At 43.9% G+C, this 13354-nt stretch overlaps 1 protein-coding gene and 1 long non-coding RNA gene across 2 annotated transcripts in view; one reads left to right on the top strand and one right to left on the bottom strand.

Annotated features, from left to right (window-relative positions):
* Positions 1-13354, bottom strand: part of DNAH5 (dynein axonemal heavy chain 5) — a 5853083-nt gene that overhangs the window by 5198128 nt on the left and 641601 nt on the right. The window lies entirely within an intron of this gene.
* The window catches only part of LOC146822581 (uncharacterized), a 38622-nt gene that overhangs the window by 1943 nt on the left and 23325 nt on the right, over positions 1-13354 (top strand). The gene's annotated exons all lie outside the window — the stretch shown is intronic.

The raw sequence follows: 13354 nt of genomic DNA, 5'->3' as shown, positions 1-13354 counted from the left end.
AGAAAGGAATACTCTTACAAGTAAGCGTTTCCAGGAAAGCAACATTTTTTTCCTCAGGCTCTGCTTCCTGTTTATGAGGCTATTAAATATCCTCTAGAAGATAGAAAGATTGAATGCGTCGACATGTATTATAACGCCATATATTAAGCAAATTTCAATGACATATAGTAAAAAGCTTTTCAATGTAGCATTTGAGAAAAAGACATTCACATGAAACAAGAAAACATTTTTTAGAGAAAACATTGGCAGGTAAATACCTTAATGAAACAAATGATGTAGCATGGCTTGTCCCACTGCGGAATCTGCTTTCCAAGCTGTGTCCAGACAGTAGTGCTTGGTTAACATGTGGACATTCTTCCACGTTGCCGCTCTGCAAATATCCGGAAGAGATACTCCCACAAACAATGCAGCTGAAGTCGCTATTTTTCTGGTTGAGTAAGCTCGAACCGTCGAGCGTTAAGAACTTCTGGCTTTCTTGTGACACAAAGTAATGGCTGAGGTTATCCATCTGGATATGCTAGTCCTTGATAAAGCCAAACCTTTCCTGGGACCAGCAAACGCTATTAACAGCTGACTTGTCTTTCGAAAGGACTTTGTCCTAGCAATATAACACTTTAAAGACCTCTTGACATCTAATGTATGCAAAGATTTTTCTGATGCAGACGATGGGTTTTTAAAAATATGTGGGAAGAACAATAGGTTCATTGAGGTGAAAATCCGAAGGGACTTTCGGAATGAATTTAGGGTTCATTCATAAGATCACTTTGTCTGTCTTGAATTGAAGGAAAGGCTCTGTGATGGAAAAAGCCTGTATTTCACTGACCTTTCTAGCTGACGTCAGAGCCAGGAGAAGGGCTACTTTCCAAGATACAAACTGCAACTCAGCTTTGTGAATCGGTTCGAAAGGTGGTTTCATGAGTTGTGTCAAGACTGTTTTCAACTGCCATGGTACTGATGAATGTCGAATTGGAGGGAAAACTCTGAATAATCCTTTTAAGAACTCTTTTATCACTCTCTGTGACCAAAGAGAAGGATGATTTGGTTTCCTGCTATACCTTGAAATGGCAGCCAGATGCACTTTGACTGATACATGAGAAAGGCCTGCCTTGGCCAGATGCAATAGGTAAGGGAGAACCTGCTCCGGAGAAGAGTATAAGGGGTGAAGAGATTGTGTCAAACACCATTGGCAAAACATTTTCCGCTCCGCTACATAGGTTTCATTTGTGAAAATTGCACGAGAGTGAGAGAGGATATCCCGGCATGCTTCGTTAATGTTCAAGGACTGAAATTCATGCTCATGAGGTTCCATGCCGACAAGTTCAGCGAGGCCAACTGGGAATGAAGAACTTGCCCCTTGTTCATGGAGATCAAATCCTGGATTAGAGAAAACTGCACTCAGGGAGCTGCTGATAGGTGGAGAAGCACCGAAAACCAGAATTGTCTCGGCCATGCCGCGGCTATCAGAATTGAGTGACACGGTTCCCATCTCATCTTCCTGAGCACCTTCGGGATCAGCGGGAATGGGGCAAATGCATATGTGAACATCGCTGTTCATTGGAGCTGAAGAGCATTCCCCCAAGATCCAGGCTGAGGGAATCTGCTTGCAAACTGTTTGCACTTTTTGTTGCTTCGATTGGCAAACAAGTCCAAAGCTGGAGTGCCCCATAATCGAAAACTTCGGATGAGTTGATCCCGATTCAGTTCCCGTTCGTGACAAACACTTGCTGATCTGCTTAGTGAATCTGCTCTTATGTTGTATATTCCGGAACATGTTGAACTTGCAGGGAGATACTGTAAACTAGAAGCCAATTCCAGATTTCTTGAGTTGTGTTGATAGGGGCTTTGATCTTGCTCCCCCCTGTTTTATTAAATAAAACATCATTGTTGTGCTGACTAGAACTGTAGAATTGTGAATCCTGGGGAGAAAGGCTTGGAGACCCAAGAACACAGCTCTTAGCTCAAAAGATTGATGTGTAATTGAGCCTCTTGTTTGTTCCAATGTCCTTGGATCTCTAGGTCTTGAAGATGCACTCCCTATCCCTGCAATTATGCATCTGTTGTCATTATATGACTGGGAGCTTTTGGTTGGAAGATTAGCCCCTCTGATAAGTTCTGCCTTATTCCCCACCATACAAAAAACAATGGGGTGACCCTGTGTCCCTCAGAACCTGGGTATAAGTTATAAACAAAACAATGGTTCTGTCGGGTAAGTACACATATTTCTAAAAATGCAGAAAATACGATTTCCTAGGTAGTTTTATGTAATCTTTTATGGCACCAAATGACTCAAAGAGCACATACAGGACACACACAAACGAATAGGACAAAATGTTTTGGGTATTTGCGTTATTTTATATAAATTGCATCATTTATATACCCACATATCAATATAAAGGCTGTCAACACAGTGGCAAAGTTCAAGGGGATAAGTGGTTAAGTGACATATTGTGCTCAGTGATAGAAGTGGATTTTGTACAAGGTGAATAAAATATTTTTACAGGGAAAAAAATTGGGCCTATATATACAATGGCTATGCCGCTATATACACATTCGTTCGTTTTTCAGGCAAAGCCTTGATCTGAACCAGTAAGTGTCGTCGACGTTTCAAACCAATATCTGCACTCTTAATTGGTCAAAGCGGCTCTTCATCAGGACTGGGCGGGGGAAAGGGGACAGCCTGCAGGTCGGGTTAGAATGATCACCGCCTCATCATACTTGTTTCTACACCCAATTAAGGAAAACCGAGTAGGATTCACTCTGGTTAACCTTAGGTGAGTCTTTCCACCTACTCTCACTGGTTAACTTTGGTGAGATATTTTAGCACACTTGACAGTGACACCTCTAATTAATACTCTGTCCAACCTGCAGGCTGTCCCCCTTCCCCCGCCCAGTCCTGATGAAGACCCGCTTTGACCAATTAAGAGTGCAGATATTGGGTTGAAACGTCGACGGCACTTACTGGCTCAGATCAAGGCTTTGCCTGAAAAACGAACGAATGTGTATATAGCGGCATAGCCATTGTATATTCTGGCCCAATTTTTCTCCCTGTAAATTTTTTTTATTCACCTTGTACATAATCCACTTCTATCACTGAGTACAATATGTCACTTAACCAATTATCACCTTGAACTTTGCCACTGTGTTGATAGCCTTTATATTGATATGTGGGTATATAAATTATGCAATTTATATAAAATAACGCAAATACACAAAACTTTTTGTCCTATTCGTTTGTGTGGGTCCAGTGTGTGCTCTTTGAGTCATTTGGTGCCATAAAACATTACATAAAACTACCTGGGAAATCATATTTTCTGCATTTAACCCCTTCGCCGCGGCACGAATTCTGCCGCGGCGCTGGGGGGGTTCGGGGTCAGCGCGGCGCCGCCATGCTCATGACGGAACCACTCCATCATGAGGCACGGGCGCGCTGTGCTCATGACGGAGTGGTTCCGTCACAACTTCGCCCACTCGCATTATTCGCCCGCACAGGCGGGGAATTAGCGCCGTGTGGGCGGAGCCGCCGCAACATGACGGAACCACTCCGTCATGAGGACAAGGCGCCCGTGGCTCATGAAGGAGTGGTTCCGTCATGAGCACGCAAGGGGTTAAGAAATATTTGTACTTATTCGACAGAACCATTGTTTTGTTTATAACTTATACCCAGGTTCTGAGGGACACAGGGTCACCCCATTGTTTTTTGTATTTAATTGGTGTAGGTTGTAACCTGCGAGGGTTGTTTTAACTCTCATTTATTGTTCTCTCACTCGCTCAGCCTCTGGACTATGTCGGACATAGAAACCCTGTTCTACAGCGAAGAGTATATAGCTAAGTTTATACAGGAGCAGGGAGCCTCCAACTTTCTGCTCGGGTCCGATTAGTGTGCCGGTAGATGCGAGCCTCAATGAGAAACTAGCAAAGATTGAAAGACTTGAGAAGAAACTTATTCGCTCACGTCTCCACAGACACGTACTAACTAAGTATTTACAATCTAATATAATCCCTAAGGGCTTGCAGGTCCCTAACGAGCCTGCCATTTTTATAGACGTCCCTAAGTGCAGAGAAGGGTTCAGTTACGTTGATAATAATTGCTCCTGGCACTGGATGGTGCTGGGAGTAGAGACTGCAATCGAATACGTTGAAAAGTTTACCCAGGAGATTGCTGACTTAAAAAGGGAAATTTTTGAGGACAGTGCTCTTACCAACGCAAGGGAAGCTTAAGAGCGAGCTGAGAAGACACTAGCTGACTTCAATACAGTAACTCTAAACAGGAAGTTAGACAAACTGTCTAAAGATGTAAGGAATTACGACAAAAGATTAACCTACCCATACTTGGCTGACGATTATTATTAGCTGGACAGCCAGGGTTTGTTTTCCAATAAAAGCAGGAGGGTTAATACCTTCTCAGACTCCTCGGTGGGAAGTGGTTCTGGCTCAGACTCCGAGAGACCCTCTACCAGCCGCCAGGGTAACCAAGGCGCATATTTTTTAGGGGAAGGTTTCCGACAGTCCAGCAGGGGAGGAGGTACGGAACAGAATTGGTAATGGCCAAGGGGATGGAACAAGGGCAGAAATACACAGCAGGCCAATTCACGAGTTCGCTTTTACCAACCAGCAACTCATGGGGAAATCTCGACATGCAGACAAACATACAGATGGTGAGAAAACATACGCTAGACACCACCAGTTCCACCCCTCTGTCTGCCAACATCCAACATAGTCAAGACACATGTGCGCTTGCCCAGACAGAACCAATACCATTTAGGGACTTACAACAGAGCACTACCGCCCCACACACAGTCCTTCCTGACCCTTCGGTGCGGTCTCATGTTCCGGCCAAACAGATAATGGCCTTCTTATAAGTGATGCCAGTTAATAACCTAAATACTGTTCAGATGCCTGGCGTGGATCCAGTGCTTTGTAATTTACAACATCATGTGAACCCGCCAAACCCGCACTACCCTATCATCAACCTTTCCACCCACACGATGACGGCAGCAGAGAGAGAGGTTCTGTCCAAAGGGTTGTCATTTGTGCCTACAGCAGCACCGGATTCATTTAAAGTCAAACTTGAACTTCAGAGGTTCTTTAGGAAAATCAGACTGAATTATTACTTCAGTAAAAATACCTATAATCTCACTGCAACCGCCACACCATTCCGACCACCATCAAACTTCACACCAGGTGCTCACCTGACGAGTGAGAAAATATTGGCCTATGAGAAAATTGTCCTACAGGAGACTATGGAACTATTGGAGGAAAGGAGTGTATAAAACACATCATCAGCAAACAAGAGAGATTAGCACTGTCTGCACTGGGAGCCAACGAAGCCATTGTCATCAAGGCAGCGGATAAGGGCGGGGCAGTGGTTCTACAGAATACCACTGATTACGTGGAAGAAATAGAACTACAACTGGGTGTTGTGGAAAGCTATCGCCCATACCCAAGGATCCAACAGTGGAGATCAAATCCCTGATAGAAAAGCTAGTCAATGATGGATTGTCTGATGGATTCCTGAGCCAGCATGAGAGTGACTTTTTGAATAAGAGAGAACCCAGGATTCTAACAATATACACGCTACCAAAGGTGCATAAACGCTTGGAAAAACCACCTGGAAGACCTATTGTGTCTGGTTGTGGGTCCATCCTAGAACCACTCAATCAGTTCATCAACCATTTTCTGCAACCATGGGTCCCGGAAACCAAATCCTTTGTAAGGGACACGATGCACATCATCCAACTGTTGGAGGGCCAACCATATGACATCCAAACTCAACTTCTTGTTACGCTTGACGTGTCCTCACTTTATACCTCCATCCCACAGGAGAAGGCACTGGAGGTTGTCAGAACCACATTGGGTGCCGACTGACTTCTTGATTGCCTTGCTGGAAATTGCGATGAAACACAACTATTTCATCTTCAAGAATCAATTTTATTACCAGTGAAAGGGTGTTGCGATGGGGGCCACTCACGCAGCTAGCCTGGCTAATATCTTTATGGACGATCACGAGGAGGAACATCTGTACTGCCATGATAATCCTTACTTAAACCAGATTACAGTCTGGAAACGCTATATAGATGATGTTATAATGATCTGGTCAGGCAGTGAAAATGATCTCACGAAGTTCCGGGACTGGCTGAATACAAGAACATGTGATATTCAGTTCACCATGACCAGTCACAACAACACGATTGATCTCCTGGGCCTTACGTTTCGAGTGGAAGATGGTCTCTTATTCTGTGATCTTTATCATAAGCCGACAGAAAGAAATACGCTTCTCATGTATGGATCAAATCACCCACGGAATCAGAGAGATAATTTACCATAAGGCCAATACCTCAGACTCAGAAGAAATTGCATGCGAAGGAATGATTTCTTCAAGGAAACAGAAACCTAAACGGTCCGTCTAAAACAAAGAGGATACCCTATGGGTTTGCTGAAACGGGCACGTAAACGTGCCTGGTATTGTCAACATGACCAGCTGCTTCAAGTCAAACAAAAACCGGCAAAGACCGAAAATATCGTTTGTGTAACGACATTCAACACCAGGAGTAACAACATTAAAAGATTGTGAAGAAATACTGGAATCTGGTAGCAAGTGAACTCAACATAACCGATGATCCACTCTTTGCATTCAAAAGAGGAAGGAACATTAAAGACAATGTGGTGAAAGCATACTTTGAACCTCCTAAACCACTGGACCCTAGGAGCCACCTTGCTCTACCACCAATAATTGGTCACCATAAATGTGGCCACTGCAAAGCGTGACCACTTAAGGATCAACATTTACATATAACAACAGAACACATAAACTGCTGGAATTCACCAATTGCAATAGTACCAATGTGATATACACCATTTACTGTCCATGTGACCAGCTATACATGGGTCAGACCACTCAGAAGGTTAAGGCAAGGATATTGCAGCACATGAGCAGAGTGAGGTACAAGGTGCAGGGGACTCCCTTAGTTGACCACTTCATGACACACATCCCCCGGAAAGCATAAGATAGTGGGTGATTGATAAAATCTGTCCCCATCAGGGGTGGTTCTGTGTCAATGGCCCTTACTGTAAAGAATGTAGGTGGATCCATTCCCTTAACACCGTGAATGTGGGATTGAACGAGCTTGAGGAGACCTCGAGACAGATGGGTCAACTGTAATTCTAATATTGTTGAGTGTAACCTGTTAGTTCTTATGCACTCATTATGAGTATTTTGCTATTATTAGTACCACACGCTTGTTTTTCCTTGACAAATCGTCTTAACTGTTCAAACAATCACATAATTGCAAGTGATACTGCATCATCAAGTTTGCTGGTGATAATGTGCACATTGCTAGTAATGGTCTTTCATCAAGTTGGCCTTAGATACTGTGCACATTGTTCCAATAGGTTAACTACCTCCGTGATGTGAATTACTAGGCAGTACCCACACGTTGCATCTTGATCATATAGGAATCATGAAACATTGATATCTGTATAAGCTTTTGATAAATACTTTTTAAACTGACCGATATTATTGTGCATATATTCACTGTGTAGGTGCCTGTCACCTAAATCGTCAGGTGTAACTGTGTACCAATGTTCATACGGTTTGAATTAATTTTGATACGTTAAATTGTCAGCATATCGCCATATTCACAATGCAGGTGCTTGTTGCCAAAATCGGCACGTGTAACTGTGTATCATTGTTCATATTACTTGAATTGATTTTCATGCGTTAAATTGCCAACATATCGCACCGTGGGGCCTTTGTTTATATATTCTTATGTCAACGATGTGGCCACGCCACCTTACTCAAGCGCTCATTCTTAGGGCATGTTTACGATTTGATTTTAATCGAAGATCGGTTGCACACAAACCAGGCTAGTACTGACACTGCCACCGTAGCTTTACCTCACAGCTACGAGGTCTGGTTGCTTGGCAACCAGACATGCAAACCATCCAGCTGCTGCACGCCGCAGTGCAACGTACACGCCGAGGTTTTTACGCTCTGACAGTCTTATCAGACGTCTGTCACCGACACGTCATACGGCTGACATCCTGCAGCGCGGTGTATAGTATGGTCGCCTACCATCGCTCCCCGTTAGAAAACCCATTTACCCGATCACGAAGGATATCGTACGAGGTAAGCGAATTACGCAAGAGGCATATATGCATTGTCTGCCTTTACGGGCGTGAGTGGGATGATTCCTAATCTCCCCTCTCTTGTTTCCATTCTTGCAGAATTTCCGAGCCTTCATTTTAACTAAACGCGGTGGACAACACGCTTGCCTGCCTTCGCTCTCCAACATTACTTTATTTGGATTAGGTAAGCGTCAGACACGAGGGGGGCTTGCTCTGTAATGTGACTACGGCTACAGTTACCTGAGCTAGTGGGATGGTTACTAACTCCAACCTTCCTTGTTTTCATTCTTGCAGTTCCTCCATTCACTACAACGCTTTTGTATAACACTGAAAGCTGCTCATAAGATTTCTCCAGATTTTTTGCGCCATCTCCATTTGGTGAGTTCTAGCTGTCACAAGGGGCTAATGTTGCATTTGTGTCGCTACCTCTAGATGGACTCAGGGATTAATCTCCCGACCCCGTTTACTTTCAGAAACCAGTATGATGAGGTGGTGATCATTCTAACCCGACCTCTACTCCCCAATTAAGGAAAACAGAGTAGGATTCACTCTGGTTAACCTTAGGTAACTCTTTCCACCTACTCTCACTGGTTAACTTTGGTGAGATATTTTAGCACACTTGACAGTGACACCTCTAATTAATACTCTGTCCAGCCTGCAGGCTGTCCCCCTTCCCCCGCCCAGTCCTGATGAAGACCCGCTTTGACCAATCAAGAGTGCAGATATTGGGTTGAAACGTCGACGACACTTACTGGCTCAGATCAAGGCTTTGCCTGAAAAATGAACGAATGTGTATATAACGGCATAGCCATTGTATATTCTGGCCCAATTTTTTTCCCTGTAAATTTTTTTATTCACCTTGTACATAATCCACTTCTATCACTGAGCACAATAGGTCACTTAACCACTTATCACATTGAACTTTGCCAATGTGTTGACAGCCCTAATATTGATATGTTGGTACATAAATGATGCAATTTATATAAAATAACGCAAATACCCAAAACTTTTTGTCCTATTCGTTTGTGTGTGCCCTGTGTGTGCTCTTGGAGTCATTTGGTGACAAAAAGATTACATAAAACTACCTAGGAAATCGTATTTTCTGCATTTAAGAAATAATTATTCCCCACCATGACAGCGCCTCCTTTATTTGAGGATTGATGAGGATCCGATCCTTGAAAGAACCTTGATGTTGCACCCATTGAAGGTCTAGAAGTTCTTGTAGAGTCCGCATGCGAAGCTGACAATTTGGAACTAAGGGGATGCAGGATGACATCATCCCCAACAAGGATTTGAATATCCTTACTGAAGTGGACTTTCTTTTCTTTAGTTATGAAGTATGCTTCAGAATCTTTCGGATGCGTTCCTCTGAAGGGTACGCTTTTGCTTCTCTGGTTTGTAATAATGCTCCTAGAAATTGAAGAGACTGGGATGGAGTTAGATAGGATTTTTCCATGTTTATCCGTAAACCCAGAAACTGGAAGATATTTATGCAACATTCCAAGGATTGCCGAGTGTCTTTGTACGATGCTCCCTTTATCAACCAATCGTCCAGAAATGGGTATATCTGATGACCTTGTTGCCTCAGATACGCTGCCACCGGCGCCATGCATTTCGTGAATACTCTTGGCGCGGATCGAAGACCAAAGGGTAACACTCTGAATTGGTAGTGGTGCCCCGCCACCGCAAATCTAAGATACAGTCTGTGTCGTACGTGAATTGGAATATGGAAGTAGGCATCTATTAGATCTAAGAATGTCATATAATCCCCTCTTCTCAACATCATCAGAATTTCTTGAAAAGATAGCATACGGAAGGATTGCTTCCTGATGAACTTGCTTAAGCCTCTGAGATCCATTCCCTGTCTCCATTTGTTTAATTGCTTTTTCCGCATGAGGAAAAAATGCGAGTAGAATCCTTTCCCTCGCTGTTGAAGAGGGACCTCCTCTATTGCTCCTTTTACCAGAAGAGACAACAATTCCACCTTGAGGGCCGAGAGATGTTGCTGTTTTCTGTGAATGGGAGGACAGTCTGGAGGTTTGTAGAGGAAATCTAGGGTGTGACCTTGACGAATTATGTCTAATACCCATCTGTCCGATGTTATAGACATCCATTTGTGGAAATAGGACGAAAGGTAATGGGTCTGATGCAGGCTGTGGAATGACGAGGTGGTTGGCGCCTTGGAATTGTCACCGTCTTCGATTGGTGTCCGGTAATTTTCCTCTTGTCAATGGCTTTCTTCTGGACTGTTGTGGTAAGACGAATTTGAGGATCAAAATTGCTGTGTATTTGAATACTAACGATACCCTTGTTGATGGTACGGCTGGTATCTATTGGATTGATATGACGATCTTTGTAGAAAATGTCCTCTTGATCTTCTGCCATGAAAGGAGTGAAATCTGCCTTGTTGCAGTGAACCTAATGCCCTTTCCGTATCCTTCTTAATACCCTGCAGGGCATCATCCACGTGGCTGCCAAATAAATTTTCTCAGTCGAAGGGCATGTCTACTATCTTAGTCTGCACTTCCGGCCTGAAAGAGGTAGCCTTAAGCCATCCCTGTCTGCGAAGTGCTAAGGCTCCTGCCATCTGTCTGAACGCCACCGCTGATATATCCATGGCTATGTCTATGGATTCCGAAGCTGCTCTAGCTCCATCTTGTAAAATTAGTGTAGCTTCTTCCTTCTTGTCCTCCGGCAGATGTGATAAAAGAGAAGCACTATCCGACCACATCTGCCAGTTGAAACAGCTAATTATGGCGAGCGCATTCAACGCTTTAAAAGAAGCTGCCGCCATGACTGCAAAGCGTTTGCCTCTACCATCAAGTTTCCTTCCTTCCTTATCAGGAGGAGCTGAACATGTAGCCAATGATTCTGTGATCGTCTTTGTGCAGCTTGCATTACCACAGACTCTGGTCAGAGATGTCCAATAAGACATGCCGGGGAGGATTCTGGAGCCCGGTATTTCTTCTCTATTCTGAGAACCGAGGCTGCGACAGAAGTTGGATTCTTCATAATTTTCAACCCTTCCTCCCATATATGTTTTACCATGGGAATTGTCCTTATTGATTTCCTAGAAGACTCATTGAAATCATATGGGAAACATACCGTTTCATTAACTGGCAGAGGGAGATCAAATCTCTTAGAAGCTTTTTCCATGAGTTCATGGAATCCCAGGATGTCCACCAGTGGAGATGTCACCGGGGAGGGTGATGGCAATGGAGAAGAAGGGATAATGTATTGGTCCCATTCATCCCCCACAGGATCTTCTTGGCTCAGTTCTCCTTTCTCAGGTTGGTCTTCAACCTGGCTGTCAGCTAAGTCATCTCTGATGGTAATGACTCTTGGAGTGAGCACCTTCTGCACCGGAGGCGGAGGCTGCTCAGCCGGAGCATGCGCGACAGGTTGCTGCTTACTTGCAACACCCAAAGAAGAGGTATTAGCTTCAGGGATGCAACAATAGTAATCGTTGATCATGCTCCTGAGATCCGATACCAGTGATAGAGGCATGGACACAGACTCCTCTCTGACTTTAGGTGCGTTATCCTCCTTCTCCTCGTAATCATAGGATTGTTGAAAAGACTCATATATTTTTTAACCAGTTAGAGGTCGATCTTTAAAAGAGAAATCTTCCTGCACTTCTTGGTATTTCTCCTCATCAGTGTCCTGACTTTTGATTTTCAGTTGAGAAAGGCTGTATGTGACTTCTTAAGGACTTTCCTCTCCAGACTCCTGCATCTCAAGAAGGTTTGACGGAGGCAGCAGATACATTTTTGTCCAAGCGGTAAATTCTACATGCCTGATCTCTCCATTGACGAGCCCATCGACGGTGGTAACCTTCTAATGGAAATCGTCGTCAGCGATCTTTTCATTGGGGATTTAAAAGCTGTCGTTGATGGGGCGATTGGCGACGAGATCGATGGCGGTGTCAAAAAGTAGTTGTCGACCGTGTCATCTCCGTACCCGTCGTCGACGGTGCTGTCGACGGGCCCGTCGACTGTGTCATCTTTGTAATCGCCGTCGATGAGGTCGTTGCTGTAACTGTCGTCGACGTTGTCATCGTAGTCGCCATCGACGACGTCTTCATCGACGGAATGGTCGCAGAAACTTTTTTCTACGTCGACGGATCCGACGACGGAGCCCTCGTCTCTTAGGACTTTTTAACAGGAATATGAGGCAGAGAGGAAGAAGAGGACTCCTTTTCCTTTGAATTACTGATTTTTTGCTTTTTTAAATCAGATTTCGCCTCAGAAGCTCCTCCTTTGCGTTTTGAAGAGGAGTGAGCCTTAGAGTCATCCTCAGAATCAGAATTCGAAGTGGGCTTTTTCTTCTGGAGCCACAATAGCAAACGTGCTACTCTATCCTTAAGTTTCTTAGCTGAAAAAGTCCTACAATGTTTGCACTCCTGAGGGATGTGCTTCGGATAGAGGAAGTATAAACAATCCTTGTGGGGGTCCTTAGAGAACAACCTGGCCTTCCCACAAGACCGACAGGGTCTGAAAAGCCTCTTTTTAGAGCCTTCAGACATTTTGAAAAAAGCTTGAAGAAAAAACAATACCTCAGTTCCAGAGGAAATGCTGTAAATACAGGTCAAAAGTTCAATCAAGGGAACAAACTGAGCAAAGCTCAGGGAGACTCCTTCTCACACCACGGCTGTTGAAAATCTGAGGTATGGTGGCTCTGCTGGGGAGTGTGATCTCAGGGCTGGGGTCTCATTGGCTGGCATTTGGACCACATAATGATGGTACTGGGCTACCAAAGTCTATGCTTATCTATGGTATCTAGACTGTTTTTCTTTTTACTGCTATGTATTTCCTTTACCATGAGACTCCCACCATGACAACGGGGAAGATACAAGCATGTGAATCTATGAAAGATTCAATACTGGAGAATAATACTTCTTTTTAGCTAGGGGAGGGAGGTTAGGCACTATAGTCTTTTTCTCCATTGTCTCGATTATGATTACATCTCCCTTCATGATGTACAGACTGGCTGCTATGCTGACGATATTTGTATTATGCATTTTCCTGCTTGTTGTGGCACGTATGCTGCATGTTACAGCACTTGAGTTAAGATAAATATTTTAAACTGTTTTGTGTTTCTGTCAGATTATATTATGGAAAAGTACAACAGTGTAAGCGAAAGGGTGTGCCTTGTTACCACAATTCCTAAGAGATCTGGGAGTGTTGTGTTCTGGGGTGTCTAATCATTTGTTTCACTGGCAATTGTGTGG

The sequence above is a fragment of the Triturus cristatus genome, chromosome 5_2 (genome assembly GCF_964204655.1).
Source record: "Triturus cristatus chromosome 5_2, aTriCri1.1, whole genome shotgun sequence".
In the NCBI taxonomy this organism is placed as follows: Eukaryota; Metazoa; Chordata; class Amphibia; order Caudata; family Salamandridae; genus Triturus; species Triturus cristatus.
This window is presented reverse-complemented; position numbering and strand designations above follow the sequence as displayed.